This window comes from Callorhinus ursinus, unplaced genomic scaffold (genome assembly GCF_003265705.2).
Source record: "Callorhinus ursinus isolate GAN/ISIS: 27379988/994484 unplaced genomic scaffold, GSC_fseal_2.0 scaffold50, whole genome shotgun sequence".
Classification (NCBI taxonomy): domain Eukaryota; kingdom Metazoa; phylum Chordata; class Mammalia; order Carnivora; family Otariidae; genus Callorhinus; species Callorhinus ursinus.
This window is the reverse complement of record NW_027397112.1, coordinates 2,237,674-2,255,797: the sequence shown is the minus strand read 5'-3', so window position 1 is coordinate 2,255,797 and position 18,124 is coordinate 2,237,674.

Below are 18,124 nucleotides of genomic sequence, written 5' to 3'. Positions count from 1 at the left end.
GCCAAGTTTGATTTCATTTCATCCCCCTTTTCTCTTTTTTTAAAAATTTTTTTATTGTTATGTTAATCACCGTATATTACATCATTTGTTTTGGTGCAGTGTTCCACGATTCACTGTTTGTGCATAACACCCAGTGCTCCGTGCAGAACGTGCCCTCTCATCCCCCTTTCCTCTTGAGAGACTCTGTTGCTAAGTGGAATGAACTATATAATTTTTAAAGGTTTTTAAAGCAACATCCTCAATAAATCAGTTGAATATGCTTAAATAATATCTCACAGAAGAAAACTCCTTAGTTATTTTAATCAAGTTTTCTACTAGACTTATCTATCCTGGTCCCGTTGGTTCTGCAAAGTAACTGCAGATTTTAGTCTCCACAAACACATACCCTCTTGATTTACCACTGAGATTTCAGCAGAGGAGTGTTTCACAGACAAGAATTTCTTCAGTCTCATCAACTGGCACACAGGAAGTGCACATTCCAAGGAAGAAGGCGATATTTATTTTTTCAGACCCTATTCCAGCCAACTACCATAAACTTGGTTATTCTGAAGGCTCCTTGTTTCACTTTTATTTGGAGTCTGCCAACAGGTGACTGGATACTAGAGCACATTTGTCTACTCCTTGGGGATCCTTCTAATGGGACTATAACTTGGAACCAGGATTCCAAGTGGAAAACTGTCAGTCCAGAATCAGCAGCCCCTTCAAGTGCCTCTTCCCACATTCACACCAGGAGGTGGTGTTCCAAGGTGGTCTCAGCACTGCATTGGCCAGTTTATTATTGGATCAGCAGGAAGCTTATTAAAAGGAAAGAAAACTCAATGAGCATCAGGTATTCCGCATTGGGCAAACTTAAGTTGTAATGCGATGTCACCTAAGGTCATTTGATCCTTTGAGATTTAAATGAAATTGGCTTGAGCCCCTATTCCACATCCTGCAGGATATGCCTAGCTTTCTCCAAGATTTCTACAAAATATCATTCTCATGTTCTCATGGTCACATCTAGCTTCAAATTCTTTTTCTTGCCAGACTCTTGATCTCAGTTCATTTTGCTTGTATCTCATCTCCTATTAGCATTTTCTTCCCTCTCTGCTCCAGACATGGAATTCAGCTGTTTTTCTTTTCTCCCCCTCAAAAAAACATGGCATTTCTAAGGTACGTAGATTTTCATGAAGGTTCTGGATGTGAGGGAGGTTACCACACATATAATTAAAAATAATAATGGATATTGATCATCCTTTTTAACCTGAAGTACAGTTGACATACTACATTTTATTAGTTTCAGGTATACAACATAGTGTTTCTACAATTATATACATTAGGAAATGCTCACCATGATAAGTATAGCCATCATCTGTCACCACACAAAGTTACTATAATATTATTGACTAAATTCCTTATGTTGCACTTTTCATCCCCATGATTTATTTATTTGGTAACTGGAAGTTTGTACCTCTTAATCCCCTTCACCTATTTCGCCCTCCCCTTTGGCCACCACCAGTTTTTTCTCTATAGCTATGAGTTCTTTTCCCTTTTGTTGTTGTCATTGTTGTTGCTTGTTCTTATAAGTCTCTTGGACTTCCTGAACTTCAGAATCTTTCACTGGCCACATTTCTTCATTGGCTCTTTTCCGATCTTTAACTCTTCTCCATCACCTCTGTTGTCTTCTATCTTTATACTTGTGTTTATTCTTATGCAAGTTTATTTTGTCTTAGTTCATTCATTCATTTTCTGTAGCAGAAAACACCCTTAGATTGGGTGGCTTAAACAATATTTGTCACAATTCTGGAGGCCAGTAAGATCAAGGTGTCAGCAGATCTGGTATCTGATGAGAATCCACTTTCTGTGTCATAGATGGCCATTCCCTCACTATGTCCTCACATGGTGGAAGGGGAAAGGGAGCTCTCTGACCTCTCTTTTATAAGGGCGCTACTAATCTCTTTCATGAGGGCTACACGCTCATGACCTGATCACCTCCCAAAGTCCCTACCTCCTAATAATATCAATTAAGGGCTGACTTTGGGAAGGACACAAACATTTTACTCTCTGAACACATCATATTCCCATGTCTTCACTTTCCACAGGATAGTTACTTCCCTGAAGAAATAGTCATTCACTTCAGTTAAGGCCATTTGTTACAACTATTAAAATACCTTAATTCAATTTTTAAAATTCTACTACATAACAATAAAAAGAACAAAAATACCCCTTGCAATATTCAGCTGTGGGGTCCTTCATACCAAAACTGTTTCTCTTACGGTTGCATCATCTTCCAGCAATGCCAACCCCTCAATTTCCTTCAAATTCTGTAAACCAGAAATACTAGTGTCCTACAAGCATGTTCTTGGTTGGTTTTGTTTTGACCAGCCCCAAAGTTTATCTGTTTTTCATCTGAACAGTTGTACAAAAGGCACACCATTCTTTGCCACTGGTCAGGCGATTCCTCATAGTCACACAGCTGACATGGTTCCACCATTTATCTACAGTGATTTGAGCATCTGATGCATGATCCCTGAAATTTCTTTTTTCTTTTCTTTCTTTTTTTTTTTTTTTTGAAATTTCTTTTTTCAACCATAAATCTCTGGATTCTGGGTTGTGATAATCTACCCATATCTCTGGACATATATCTGGATTCAGTCTTACGACAATCTACCTAATAAGAGCTATGAAATTAATGCTTTCTGGGTCAGCCAAGAGCATCTCTTATTCACCCAAAGCTGTCCCAATTTTACATGGCTGAGGGGGCTAACTTTACCCCATAACATCTTCCCTCACTCCATTATCTAGCCCAGGTTTGGACTATACTCTTATTTGCCAGCCAGGTCCCTTTAGTTTGTCTCATTTTACCTTTATCTTCCTTTTAAATAGATGTCACAAATCCAAATGCCTGCAGAGGCCAAGTGGGTGACATAAAGGAGGGAAACTGGGCAAGTGGAGACATTAGCCAGAGGGAAGAACTGCCATCTGGAAGGACTTCCACGCCTCAGCTCCAACTGACTGCTGCACTAGGAGGTGCTGGGCCCCGGGGATGCCAGAGCGTCCATCCCTGCAATGTTTTATTCAGTCTGACTTGAAATCACCATTTTCTTGTTTGAAAATGAGTATTTTTAAAAACTTATCAGCAAAACAAAATGCGTTTCTGGGCCTAATGTTGCCCAAAGACAGGCAACTTGGGACCGCTGGCTCAGACTCAGAAATCGTGAGTCCTGAGAGCATGTTTCCTAACAGTACGGACGGTGCCCGCTGCCCCATCTAAATAATCTTGTCATCTTCAGCCTCACCTAATAGTGCTAGCCACACTGGATTCTGGTCCTCCCTGCCATGCCCTCTCGGATTGGTCCATACCTGCTCAAAGTAGCTCCAGTCTTTCAGGACTGGTTCCTAATTTGCTTCTTTTATTAAACCCCTGGTTTTCGCTTTAAGAGGGACTTTCCATACTATGTAGATCTGATTTTTCCCTGAGGCAGTCATTTGCTTCCCTCTGAGTTTTGCCCCCTGTCATCTGTTCTGTATCTTTGGGCCTCAGTTATTGTTGCTATCATTCCTAATACAGGCACAACTAAAATACTCCTTCCTCCTGGTCCCAGTTTTAAAAGAAATTACAGGAAATATTTCTGGTTTTGGATATCTCCTTAGTTTTTCCTTTGTGATCTAACCTCTCCACAAAATAAAATTCACTCCTCCCATAACAATACATGTTTCTTCCTTCATTTTTCAAAATTCTTTCTCCTACTAATACTTTTCTTACTGTATGACACAAATGAATTTTCAAATTGGTTTTCTTCCATCCAAAATAATAATAAAATATCTGATTCCTAACATAATAAAATTTAAAAAATAAAATTAAAAAAATAATAAAATATCTGATTCCTGGAGATAGTCCTATGGTTCAATACTTTTTTAAAAATTCCCTTTAACGTCACGGCTTATAATAATCACAAAGGTGTTTCTATACCTCAAGCCAAGGTGATGACATAGCCTCTGTTATAAGGGCCTTGGGGTCCTTATCCTTCCTTCACCCTTATGAGGGCCTTCCTACAAATCCACAAACAGAAAGAACCAGGGCACGCGATTAAATAAGCCAAGGAGAATTAGAAACCCACAGTATTTAGAAGAGGTAACTTCAGGAATCTGCAGATGAGACAATGAAGCCAGCAGTTATCCTTCAATCATGTTTTCCTTGATGTGAGATGAAGTTTAAAAATAAGACACACAGGAACAGAATTAGGAACACCTGCTTTATCATTACCAATTAATGACAGGACAAACGTTCATAGAGCAAAAAGCCAAGCACACCTGCTCTGTATGCCCTCTGGAGTTCAGCTGATTTTTGTAGCTCAGATCTAATCATCTAATTCCAGAATCAATGCTTAAAATGCAGTTACGACCATAATGTCAGTTCCTGCAACACACAAGTCAAGGATGGCTACAGTGGCTTCTCCAGGATCTGCCTCTCTCAGGTTGTACTTCTGCCCCTGTCACTTTGAATTTCTGCCCTAGGGATCTTCCTGTGCCATATATAATATATTGGAGGTTTGGACAAATCTAAGACTTCTGTCTGTGTTTATCTGACGGAAAAACTTAGGTGCCATGATGACTAGCCCAAATAAGATTTAAAAATTAGATTTATTCAGGGCTTTCTGAAACAGAATAGATTAGAGTAGCAGGACTGGCCTGATTTTTACCTCCTCCTTCATCTGCAAGAAGAGAAACTGGAGGACAGGGCACTCCACGCCAAAAGAAGCAAGCTCCCTAGCCTGCTGATGCTCGCAGAGCAGCCAGGGCAAGAAACAGCGAGGACAGGGACCAGCTCACATACCATTTTTTTAACTGCCTACGGCTCTTAGTACACCAGTAAGAATGTCATACAAACAGAACAATAATTTTTAAGCTACGTTGAGAAAGGGCAAGATCATAATGCTTATAAACTCTATATTGCATCTTCCAGAAATTTAGCCTCCCCAGCTTCTAATGCACTCTCATATCAGGGCCATGAGGCAGAGAGATATTATTTACTTTTACCCATCATCCCTTCTGGAGACATGGAAAAGAACAAGTTCGTTACTATAGGTCCAAGAACTATACCCCTTCAAATTCAACTTGTTCTCTCAAAATCTGTACGGTTAATTGGATTCAAAATGAATTCACATAAAACCTACCCTATCCCTTTTTTCCACTTGACCATGATCTCTTTTACGTCATGCAGAAATCATGTCTCTGACATTATGCAAGGGAGAAGTTATAAAGATCACAGGGATTTTCTCATACAGAAAACAACCACCATTTACACTTGGACACCACAACAGAACACACACATCTTTACTAGCAATAGGATGGAAGTGTGTTAGGAATCTTCAGAGTTGAAATCCAAACCTGGCATAAAGCTTTAAATTGGCCTCTTATTCCAACATAAACCTCTGGCTCTCAGAGAGACCTTCTTTCCTCCCAATATCAATTCTTATAGTCCCACAATCAAGCTAGAAATTGCAGGGGTATCAAAGCAAGAAGATGCTTTTATGGTGACAAAAATAAGGAGAAAGTAGACAATTTTTTCCTTATTCATTTTTTGAGGGTTGGAGGCACTTCACTCTTGGCTCCAGGAGTCTGTAAAAAACTAATACCTTGATTATATTGAAAACAGTTGTGTGACTTTGAGCGGGGCACTCTTCTTCCATGTGTGTTGGTGGTCTCTCTCTTATCTCTAAAATGATACCTTTAGACTAAGTAATATCTAAGAGATGCTTCTGATCAACATTCAGGAGATAATAGCTACCAATCAGTTCTGTGAGAGCACCAAGGAAAAACTCTTCCAGATTAGGTTCATCAAGGAAGGCTTCATACAAGAAAACAGCATTGCCGGTACACGACAGAGAATAAGACGACTTTAAACAGTGGAAAAACATTCCAGACATAGGGACAAGATCAGTAAAAGTTGGAGAAAGGAAATACATTGTACTTTCCTAGAGCTGCAAAGAATCCTGTATGCCTGAATGCAACAAAACAACTTTTCCATAGCCCATTCTCTTTTACAAAATAAATATATATATAAAAAAATCAAAAGCATGTAAGCATCAATTTATATTTTTGTTATAACTTTAACTATAATTCATATACCATTCAATTCACCCATTTAAAATACTTACGGGGGGGGCGGAGCAAGATGGCGGAGGAGTAGGAGACCTGGATGTCATCTGGTCTCAGGAATTCAGCTTGATAGGGATCAAACCATTCTGAACACCTACAAACTCAACAAGAGATCAAAGAAAAGAATAGCAGCAACTCTCTGAACAGAAAAGCGACCACATTCTAGATGGTAGGACATAGGGAGAAGGGAATCCGAGGCGATATTCGGGAGGACAGACAGCAGGGGTGGGGGCCTCCCACAGCCGCTTCTGGCCAAATGACAGAGCCGCCGAGCACAAAACTGGAAATTCTAGAAGTCGGCTCCACCAAGGGATGTCGCTCCACTGGCTAAACGGGGGGTGGAACCCTCGCGGGACAGTGGGGTCTCGGGACCCTCGGGGTCACAGAAAGACAGGGGTGCCTGATTGCGGCAGAGCTCCCAGGTATCGGAGCGGGGAAGCCGGCTGCAGAGACAGAGCCGAGGCGCGGGCTCTCAGCTCGGGGTTGCCATAAACTGTGATCCGCCGCCCAGTCGGGCCACTGCTCCTCCAGCAGGGACCCAACAAGCGGCAGAGCCGGGGAGACTCCCCTTTCTCCCCTGGGAGGAGCAGTGCAGGAGAGCACCGCAGGGATCGGCTGGGTTTGGAGACTCCACACCAAGTCAGGTGCCAGAGATACAAATGCTCGGTCACAGGCCGGGTGAGCACAGAGTGCGGCCGGAGACCGGAGAGAGAGGAGTGACTGCTTTTCTCTAGGTGCGCACTGAGGAATCGAGCCCCGAGTTCTCGGCTCCTCCAGGGAGAGATTGGGAGGCCACCATTTTCACTCTCATCCTCCAAAGCTGAACCGAAAACTTGCAGGGAACCAAAGCTCCCAAGAGCAAACCTGAGCAGATGACTTAGCCCAGACCCGGCAAGGGCGGGGCAACTCCACCTCCGGCAAAGACATTTGGGAACCACGGCAACAGGCCCCTCCCCCAGAAGATCAGCAAGAACAGCGAGCCAAGGCCAAGTTTACCGATCAAGGAGAACAACAGAACTTCAAGGCTAGGGGAATACTGCACATAGAATCGATGGCTTTTTTACCATGATTCTTTAGTCTTTCAGAGTTAATTTTTAACTTTTTCTTTTATTTTTATTTTTTCTTTTTTCAACCAACATCTTCTCAATCCCTTTTTTAAAAAACATTTTTATTTTTCATTTTTAGAGTCATATTCTTTCCCATCAGAGTAGTTACACTTATTTTTGGCATATATATATATAAGTTCTTCTCTCTTTAAAATTCTGAAATACAGATACTTCTAGCAGATCGAAATATACCCTAAATCTCTAGTGTATGACTTTGTTCTAATCTCCTGCCTGATCACATTCTCTCCCCTTTTTTTTTAAATCCTCTTTGTTCTTTTTTCAAACAACTTATCTTAAAAATTCCTTATACAAAATTTTTTAAAATTTTCATCTTTACAATCATATTCCATCCCTTCACCGTATCAACCCTTATTTTTGTACATATGTAAGTTTTTCTTTCTTTCAAATTTTGGGAGGCACTTTATCTAACAGACCAAAATACACCCAAAATCTAGGGTGTGGCACTGATCTATGCACCAGCCTGATCATATTTGATCATATTCTGTTTTTTTCCTTTGTTCTGTTTTTGTTTTTATCTTTTTCTTTTCTTTTCCTTTTTTCTTTCCTTCCCTTTCTTTTCCCCTGGTTTCAGGTCTTCTCTGATTTGTTTACAATATATTTTCTGGGGACGTTGTTACCCTGTTACCATTTTGTTCTTTCATTCATCTATTCTCCTGTGGACAAAATGACAAGACGGAAAAAATCACCTGAACAAAAAGAACAAGAGGTAGTACCAACTGCCAGGGACCTACTCAATACGGACATTAGTAAGATGTCGGACTTAGAGTTCAGAATCATGACTTTAAGGATACTACTTGAAAAAAGCATACAAGTTATTAGAGAAACCCTTTCTGGAGAAATAAAAGAACTAAAATCTAACCAAGTCGAAATCAAAGGCTATTAATGAGGTGCAATCAAAAATGGGGGCGCTAACTGCCAGGATAAATGAGGCAGAAGAGAGAATCAGCGATATAGAAGACCAAATGATGGAAAATAAAGAAGCTGAGAAAAAGAGAGAAAAACAACTACTGGAACATGAGGGCAGAATTCGAGAGATAAGCGATACCATAAGATGAAATAACATTAGAATAATTGGGATCCCAGAAGAAGAAGAAAGAGAGAGGGAGGCAGAAGGTATAATGGAGCAAATTATAGCAGAGAACTTCCCTAATGTGGGGAAGGAAATGCATCAAAATCCACGAGGCACAGAGAACCCCTCTCAAAATCAATAAAAATAGGTCAACACCCCGACATCTAATAGTAAAACTTATGAGTCTCAGAGACAAAGAGAAAATCCTGACAGCAGCTTGGGAGAAGAGATATGTAACCTACACTGGTAGAAACATTAGATTAGCAAGAGACCTATCCACAGAGACCTGGCAGGCCAGCAAGGACTGGCATAATATATTCAGAGCAATAAAAGAAAAAATATGCAGCCAAGAATAATATATCCAGCTAGGCTGTCACTGAAAATAGAAGGAGAGATAAAAGCTTCCAGAACAAACAAAAACTAAAGGAATTTGCAAACACAAAACCAGCCCTACAGGAAATATTGAAACGGGTCCTCTAAGCAAAGAGAGAGCCTAAAAGCAACTAGCCAGAAAGGAACACAAACAATAAACATTAACAGTCACCTTACAGGCAATACAATGGCACTAAATTCATACCTTTCAATAGTTACCCTGAACGTAAATGGGCTAAATACCCCAATCAAAAGACACAGGGTATGAGAATGGATTAAAAAACAAGACCCATCGATATGCCATCTGCAAGAGATTAATTTTAGAGCCGAAGGCATTCCCAGATTGAAAGTGAAGGGGTGGAAAACCATTTACCATGCTAATGGACAGCAAAAGAAAGCTGGGGTGGCCATCCTTATATCAGACAAATTAGATTTTAAACCAAAGACTGTAATAAGAGAGGAGGAAGGACACTATATCCTACTTAAAGGGTCACTCCAACAAGAAGACTAACAATTGTAAATATATGCCCCTAACATGGGAGCAGCCAATTATATAAGGCAATTAATAACAAAAGCAAAGAAACACATCAACAACAATACAGTAATAGTGGGGGACGTTAACACCCCCCTCACTGAAATGGACAGATCATCTAAGCAAAAGATCAACAAGGAAATAAAGACTTTAAATGACACACTGGACCAAATGGACTTCACAGACATATTCAGAACATTCCATCCCAAAGCAACAGAATACACATTCTTCTCTAGTGCCCATGGAACATTCTCCAGGATAGATCACGTCCTAGGTCACAAATCAGGTCTCAACCGGTACCAAAGGACTGGGATCATTCCCTGCATATTTTCAGACCACAATGCTTTGAAACTAGAACTCAATCACAAGAGGAAAGTCAAATACATGGAGGCTAAAGAGCATCCTACAAACGAATGAATGGGTCAACCAGGAAATTAGAGAAGAATTAAAAAAATTCATACAAACCAATGAAAACGAAAACACAACTGTTCAAAATCTTTGGGATACAGCAAAGGCAGTCCTGAGAGGAAAGTATATAGCAATACAAGCCTTTCTCAAGAAACAAGAAAGGTCTCAAATACACAACCTAACCCTACACCTAAAGGAGCTGGAGAAAGAACAGCAAATAAAGCCTAAACCCAGTGGGAGAAGAGAAATAATAAGGATCAGAGCAGAAATCAATGAACTAGAAACCAAAAGAACAGTGGAACAGATCAACGAAACTAGGAGCTGGTTCTCTGAAAGAATTAACAAGACTGATGAACCCCTGGCCAGACTTCTCAAAAAGAAAAGAGAAATGACCCAAATCAACAAAATCATGAATGAAAGAGGAGAGATCACAACCAATACCAAAGAAATACAAACAATTATAAGAACATATTATGAGCAACTCTATGCCAGCAAATTTGATAACCTGGAAGAAATGGATGCATTCCTAGAGATGTATGAACTACCAAAACTGAGCCAGGAAGACAGAGAAAACCTGAACAGACCTATTAACCACTAAGGAAATTGAAGCAGTCATCAAAAATCTCCCAACAAACAAAAGCCCAGGGCCAGTTGGCTTCCCAGGGGAGTTCTACCAAACATTTAAAGAAGAATTAATACCTATTCTTCTGAAACTGTTCCAAAAAATAGAAATAGAAGGAAAACTTCTAAACTCGTTTTATGAGGCTACCATTACCTTGACCCCCAAACCAGACAAAGACCCCATCTAAAAGGAGAATTACAGATCAATATCCTTGATGAACATGGATGCAAAAATTCTCACCAGAAGACTAGCCAATAGGATCCAACAGTACATTAAAAGGATTATTCACCATGACCAAGTGGGATTTATCCCTGGGCTGCAAGGTTGGTTCAACATCCGCAAATCAATCAACGTGATAAAATACATTAACCAAAGAAAGAACAAGAGTCATATATTCCTCTCAACAGATGCAGAAAAAGTATTTGACAAAGTATAGCATCCTTTCTTGATCAAAACTCTTCAGAGTATAGGAAGAGAGGGTACATACCTAATATCATAAAAGCCATCTATGAAAAACCCACAGCCGGTATCATTCTCAATGGGGAAAAACTGAGAGCTTTCCCCCTAAGGTCAAGAATGAGGCAGGGATGTCCACTATCACCACTGCTATTCAACATAGTATTAGACGTCCTAGCCACAGCAATCAGACAACAAAAAGAAATCAAAGGCATCCAAATCGGCAAAGAAGAAGTCAAACTCTCACTCTTTGCAGATGATATGATACTGTATGTGGAAAACCCAAAAGACTCCACCCAAAAACTGCTAGAATTCATACAGGAATTCAGTAAAGTGGCAGGATATAAAATCAATGCACAGAAATCAGTGGCATTCCTATACACCAACAACAAGACAGAAGAGAGAAATTAAGGAGTCGATCCCATTTACAATTGCACTCAAAACCATAAGATACCAAGGAATGAATAAATCTACGCAAAGAGGCAAAGAATCTGTACTCGGAAAACTAACGAATACTCATGAAAGAAACTGAGGAAGACACAAAGAAATGGAAAGATGTTCCATCCTCATGGATTGGAAGAAGAAATATTGTGAAGATGTCAATGGTACCTAGAGCAATCTACACGTTCAATGCAATCCCTATCAAAATACCATCCACTTTTTTCAAAGGAATGGAACAAATAATCCCAAAATTTGTATGGAACCAGAAAAGACCCCGTATAGCCAGAGGAATGTTGAAAAAGAAAAGCAAAGCTTGTGGCATCACAATTCCAGACTTTCAGCTCTATTACAAAGCTGTCATCTTCAAGACAGTATGGTACTGGCACAAAAACAGGCACATAGATCAGTGGAACAGGATAGAGAGCCCAGAAATGGCCCCTCAACTCTATGGTCAACTAATCTTTGACAAAGCAGGAAAGAATGTCCAGTGGAAAAAAGACAGTCTCTTCAACAAATGGTGTTGGGAAAATTGGACAGCCACATGCAGAAGAATGAAACTGGACCATTTCCTTACACCACACACAAAAATAGACTCCAAATGCTTGAAAGACCTCAATGTGAGACAGGAGTCCATCAAAATCCTAAAGGAGAACACAGGCAGCAACCTCTTCAACCTCGGCCACAGCAACTTCTTCCTAGAAACATCGCCAAAGGCAAGGGGAGCAAGGGCAAAAATGAACTACTGGGACTTCATCAAGATAAAAAGCTTTTGTGCAGCAAAAGAAACAGTCAACACAACCAAAAGACAACAGACAGAATGGGAGAAGATATTTCCTAGTATCCAAAATCTATAAAGAACTTATCAAACTCAACACCCAAAGAACAAATAATCCAATCAAGAAATAGGCAGAAGACATGAACAGACATTTTTCCAAAGAAGACATCCAAATGGCCAGCAGACACATGAAAAAGTGCTCAACATCGTTCAACATCAGGGAAATCCAAATCAAAACCTCAATGAGATACCACCTCACACCAGTCAGAATGGCTAAAATTAACAAGTCAGGAAACGACAGATGTTGGCAGGGATGTGGAGAAAGTCTAACCCTCCTACACCGTTTGTGGGAATGCAAGCTGGTGCAGCCCCTCTGGAAAACAATATGGAGGTTCCTCAAACAGTTGAAAATAGAGCTACCATATGACCCAGCAATTTCACTACTGGGTATTTACCCCAAAGATACAAATGTAGGGACCCGAAGGGGTACATGCACCCCAATGTTTATAGCAGCAATGTCCACAATAGCCAAACTGTGGAAAGAGCCAAGATGTCCATCGACAGATGAATGGATAAAGAAGATGTGGTATATATACACAATGGAATATTATACAGCCATCAAAAGGAATGAGATCTTGCCATTTGCAACGACCTGGATGGAACTGGAGGGTGTGATGCTGACTGAAATAAGTCAATCAGAGAAAGACATGTGTCATATGACCTCACTGATATGAGGAATTCTTAATCTCAGGAAACAAACTGAGGGTTGCCTGAGTGTGGGGGGAGGGTGGGAGGGATGTGGTTGCTGGGTGATAGGCACTGGGTAGGGTACGTGCTATGGTGAGCGCTGTGAATTGTGCAAGACTGTTGAATCACAGATCTGTACCTCTGAAACAAATAATGTAATATATTTTAAGATAAAAAAAGAAGAAGATAGCAGGAGGGGAAGGATGAAGGGGGGGAAATCGGAGGGGGAGACGAACCATGAGAGACGATGGACTCTGAAAAACTGAGGGTTCTAGAGCGGAGGGGGTTGGGAGAATGGGTTAGCCTGGTGATGGGTATTAAAGAGGGCACGCTCTGCGTGGAGCACCGGGTGTTATGCACAAACAATGAATCATGGAACACTACATCAAAAACTAATGATGTAATGTATGGTGATTACCATAACAATAAAATTTTTAAAAATAAAAAAGTACCCCCCCAAAATTAAAAAATAAATAAAATACTTCAATCTTTTTTAGTATATTCACAGATATATTCAACCAATCAATTTTAGAATATTTTCAACAATTCACACCCTTTAGCTATCACCCCCAAATCCCATCATCCCCTTACCCAGTCCTGAGCAAGTATTTTTTTTTTAATTTATTTATTTGGAGAGAGAATGAGAGAGACAGAATGAGCAGAGGAGTGGCTGAGGCAGAGGGAGAAGCAGACTTCCCACTGAGCAGGGAGCCCGATGCGGGGCTCGATCCCAGGACCCTGAGATCATGACCCAAGCTGAAGGCAGACACTTAACCCACTGAGCTACCGAGGTGCCCACAACTATTAATCTACTTTCTGACTTTATAGATTTGTGTATTCTGTACATTTCATATAAGTGGAACCATAAGGCCTGGGTTCTATGTGGCTTCTTTCACATAGTATAATATTTTCAAAATTCACCTAGTTGTATCATATATCACTGCTTCATTCCTCCTAAGGTTATATAATATTGCATTGTATGGAAATACCACATTTTGTTTACTCATTCATCAGCTGATGGTCATTTTTGCTGTTTCCACCTTTTGACTATTATGAATAATGCTGTTAAAGAAATATTCATGTACAAGTTTTTACTCTCTAATATATAAAATCCTTTTAAAAAGGGGGTGGGGGAATGGGGAGTGTGCCTGGGTGGCTCAGTCGGTTAAGTGGCTTTCTTCAGCTCAGGTCATGATCTCAGGGTCCTGGGATCGAGCCCCGAATCAGGCTCCCTGCTCAGTGGGGAGGTCTGCCTCTCCCTCTGCCCCTCCCCTTGCTTGTGCATGCGCTCACTCTCTCTCCTGCAAATAAATAAAACCTTTTTTTAAAAAAAAAAGAAATATTCATGTACAAGTCTTTATGTGGACATGTGTTTCCATTTCTCTTGGGTATATACCTATGGGTGGAATTTCTGGGTCATGTGGTAATTCTATTCTTAACTGTCAGACTATTTTCCAAAGTGTCTGCACCATTTTACAACCCCACCATCAGAGAATGAGAGCTCCAATTCCTCTACATCCTCACCCACACTTGTTATTATCTGTCTTGATTATAGCAATCCCAGTAAGTGTGAAATGCTGTTAAGAGTTCTTTATATATTCTAGGTACAAGTACCTTATCAGATATAGGATTCGCTTCCAATCAGGAGGAAAAAGTCAGATTAATATTGCCACATTTAAAAGAACAGAAACAAGTCTTCCAGTACAAGATTATAAATATTGTATTATTTTCCTCAAAACACATCTGAGTTTCTATATAGTAATCATCAAATAGTTTAAACTCTACCTTTTTCTTAACTTTCATTAAAGACATCCCCAATGGGGGTGCCTGGGTGGCTCAGTTGGTTGAGTGTCTGCTTTAGGCTCGTGTCATGATCCCTGGGTCCTGGGATTGAGCCCCGCCCTGCTGCCATATGGATGTCAGGATCCCTGCTCAGCGGGGAGCCTGCTTCTCCCTCTCCCTCTGCCCCTCCCCCTGGCTGTGCTGGCTTTCTCTCTCTCTAATGAATAAATAAAATCTTTTTAAAAAAAAGACATCCCCAATGTTGGCTGATAAGAACATAAATATGCAAAGACATGTATATAGGTGCCTCTACAGAGAGGAACTTCTGACTACCCCAGCAAGACTACTGCAGCTTCTATAAATCATGTTTTACAAATTCACATACTAGAATTACATTTCAAAATAAGCCTTGGAAGACATCTGGCTACATGCTGTAATCATTAAAATGATGTTCTATGCTACAGAAAATGTGTTAGAGATACCCTCTACATGAAGTATGACTAGATAGTTTAAATCTCATATGACTGACCAATCAGTTGCTCCCAAAAAGTGAAAACCACAAATCCTGAAGACATGTAAACACTGGCTCATTATAACAAGCCATTTTCTTGTTAGGCTGTGGTCTCTGTTAGGTGCTGAATGGTAAAATGTAATTCACTGGTCACTTTGCTATGGACACCAAAAGATTTCATTTCTGAGAACACACTCAGGCAAGAAAAGGTGTTTTTTTAGATCACAGAACTCAGAAAACATAACTTTTTCTGTGTTCAAAGTTGAACAGAAGTGCCACACAGCCCCTGTGTACTTTATCTTCGGCTCTGACAATTCCAGCCCATGTCCACTCCCCTGTTACCTTAAAATTCCCCTTCCTGGAGGAATGGAGGCTGAGTGCATCTGAAATAGTTGAATTCTACTCCACTCAGCTCAGCCACAGGCCCTGCATGGAAAGACCTGGGAAACATTAGCTTGCTTCTGGTCTGGCCATAATGAAAATAAATGAGGGCTTCAATTTAAAGTCGTTACTAAAAATTTGTTCTTTCCTCCATTCTAATTCTGAGACCCACTTGCAGCTAATTAGAACGGTTCCCAGCGTGATCGCCCAGCACACTGCTAGTGTAAACACCAACCATCTGAGTTTCATTACAATAAAGAAATCAAATAAACAGTGGACCAGAAAACAGTAGTTTGGGCATGGCTCATTACAGCACAATGCAGTTAACATTCCTCACTCAGGAAGGGAAAGAAGGCATTGGGCAGTGAGGCTGATGCCCACCGCTTTCCATTCTTATTAACAACATTAGTGGGGCTAGGGATAATTTCTTACCATTAAATTTTTCTGGAGAAAGAAGAGGCAGTATTTTGTTTTTTGGGTTTTTTTTTTTTTAAATGAAAAGGAAAAAGAAGTTGTCTCTGAACCTTATTGTAAACAAAGAGAAAGGTAATTATTTGCTTTGGACTACTCACTGCTTCTCCAGTTCCTCATAGGATACGTTGTTTACAACTTAAATAAGGAAAAAGAAAAAAGAAAGGGGAATACAGTGTCCATAATCTGCTTAAGGTTTTTATTATTTATTCTAGGTATAAACAAATTTCTGTCAACATAGGCTGGGCATGACAATATGATTCCTAATATCTCCCCCCAAAATAATAATAAGTAAACATATAAATAAGTGAAAGAATCACTCATGTATTTTGATATTTTACTCATCTCATTCCCACCAACTAATATTTGGAAATATTCACATAAATAAATAATTATTTTCAGGGTTCATTTACATTATTTAGCATGACCTTGGAACTATTAAAGAGAAAAAAACAACAAATATTTTGTCTCTAAAATTTAACCCTGCTTTTAAGTAACTGTAAAACTCCTAAGACATCCATTGAATTTGGTTCACAAACTCAACAAAGGTATGAATCCTTTGGTTATATCATATTCTGTGAAGAAATATGAACCAAGTCCTGCACCTCCCACCATATAACTTGTACATCTGTGACTATGGTACAGAACTCATATCTGGCCTCGGATCAGGCCACTGTTTCACTGCACATGATAGAAGTTAGTTAGCCCCTCATGATAATGCAGTTTCAATGAAGCCAGTGTAGAAACACCCTTTATTTCCTCTCTTAGAGAGACTAAGTTTAGGTGTGCAAGTATCACATGGCTGGTATTTACAATTTTTTTTTCGTTAAAATTGTTACAGACAGATTATGATACTTGTGGGAACGTATTCACTCAGAAGGTTCCAGATGCTTTGGGCTAAGATTAAAATACCTCTAAAATAGCCTCTTTATGTTCCCACTTGGACTACTCTAAAAAGCTGTTGCATAAAAGGACCCAAACCAAGATCCTAAACCGCATGAGTCAATAACTGAAGAAAAGTCACACACACACAAAAGCAAATAGTATTCAAGCGAATCATGTTAGGAAGAAAAGAGCTAAATCAATGGAACTAAGAGCTAAAATGCATGCTCTAACCTTGAGATTCATTTTAATCTGTGGAAGGAAACAATCACTCATCTCTCAGAAAAAAAAAAAAAAGAATAAAGAAACAGGGAGGCATTTGTCTACAGCAGTTGCTTAGTAAGGAACTTCAAGAAAAAAAGTCTGCCTTCATATAACAATTTAAAGTATTGTTTTGGAATTAACTGTCTATCAATCATCTACATGGTGAAAGAAAATTAAAGCCATGCAGTTGCAGGATTATAATGTTCACTGGAGTTGAATGGCGAGCCTGCTACTCCTTTAGAAGTTCCCTTTGGGGGCGCCTGGGTGGCTCAGTTGGTTGGGTGTCTGCCTTCAGCTCGGGTCATGATCCCAGGGTTCTGGGATCCGGTCCGCATCGGGCTCCTTGCTCAGCCGGGAGCCTGCTTCTCCCTCTGCCTGCCACTCCCCCTGCTTGTGCTCACTCTCTCACAGATTAAAAAAAAAAAAAAATCTAGAAATTCCCTTTGCATACACATTCTCTCAAGACTGGAATAATGTTGAAAATAGTCTAAAAGTGTCATGAATACCAAAAGGATGACAACCACGATATCCTCTAATTTTACTTTGCATTAGATAGTATTTTTCTTTCAGAGCACTTTTATTACTAATTTTTCGTAACAGGAGGATATCGTCCAAATGTAGCTCACAGAATTCTGCCAGAACATTAAACCAAGCAAATGGGAATGGACTGCTTAGCTTGCTTTATCATGCCTCTTACCAACTGCCTACAGTGTGTGAGGTCTTTAAATATATTATTTTATGTCATCTTTGCAACCACACTATCAGATCCACCATTCACACATGACGCCCTTGAGAAAACTGGGACATGGATTGGCTTGTGTAGTTTCTCAAAGCTGGGGAACTGGAGGAGGCAGGATTTGAAACCAGGTTTAGCTTTACTCTAAAATCCATGATCTTCCTTCTACCTTGAGTGTATTTACTTCATTTTTGTGTATAAATTATAAACTTTGCCATAAACCAGGTTTTAGAAATAAGTACACATAATGCATTGTAGAATATAAATACACTTAAAGCAAACTGTATGATGGGAAGAACATACAATTCTGAGGCACAGTGACCCTCATTAGAACATGCATTAAAGCACGCATATTCTCACAAACAAAACAGAAAAGCAGCCATACTTAATCTCAGATAACTAAACCG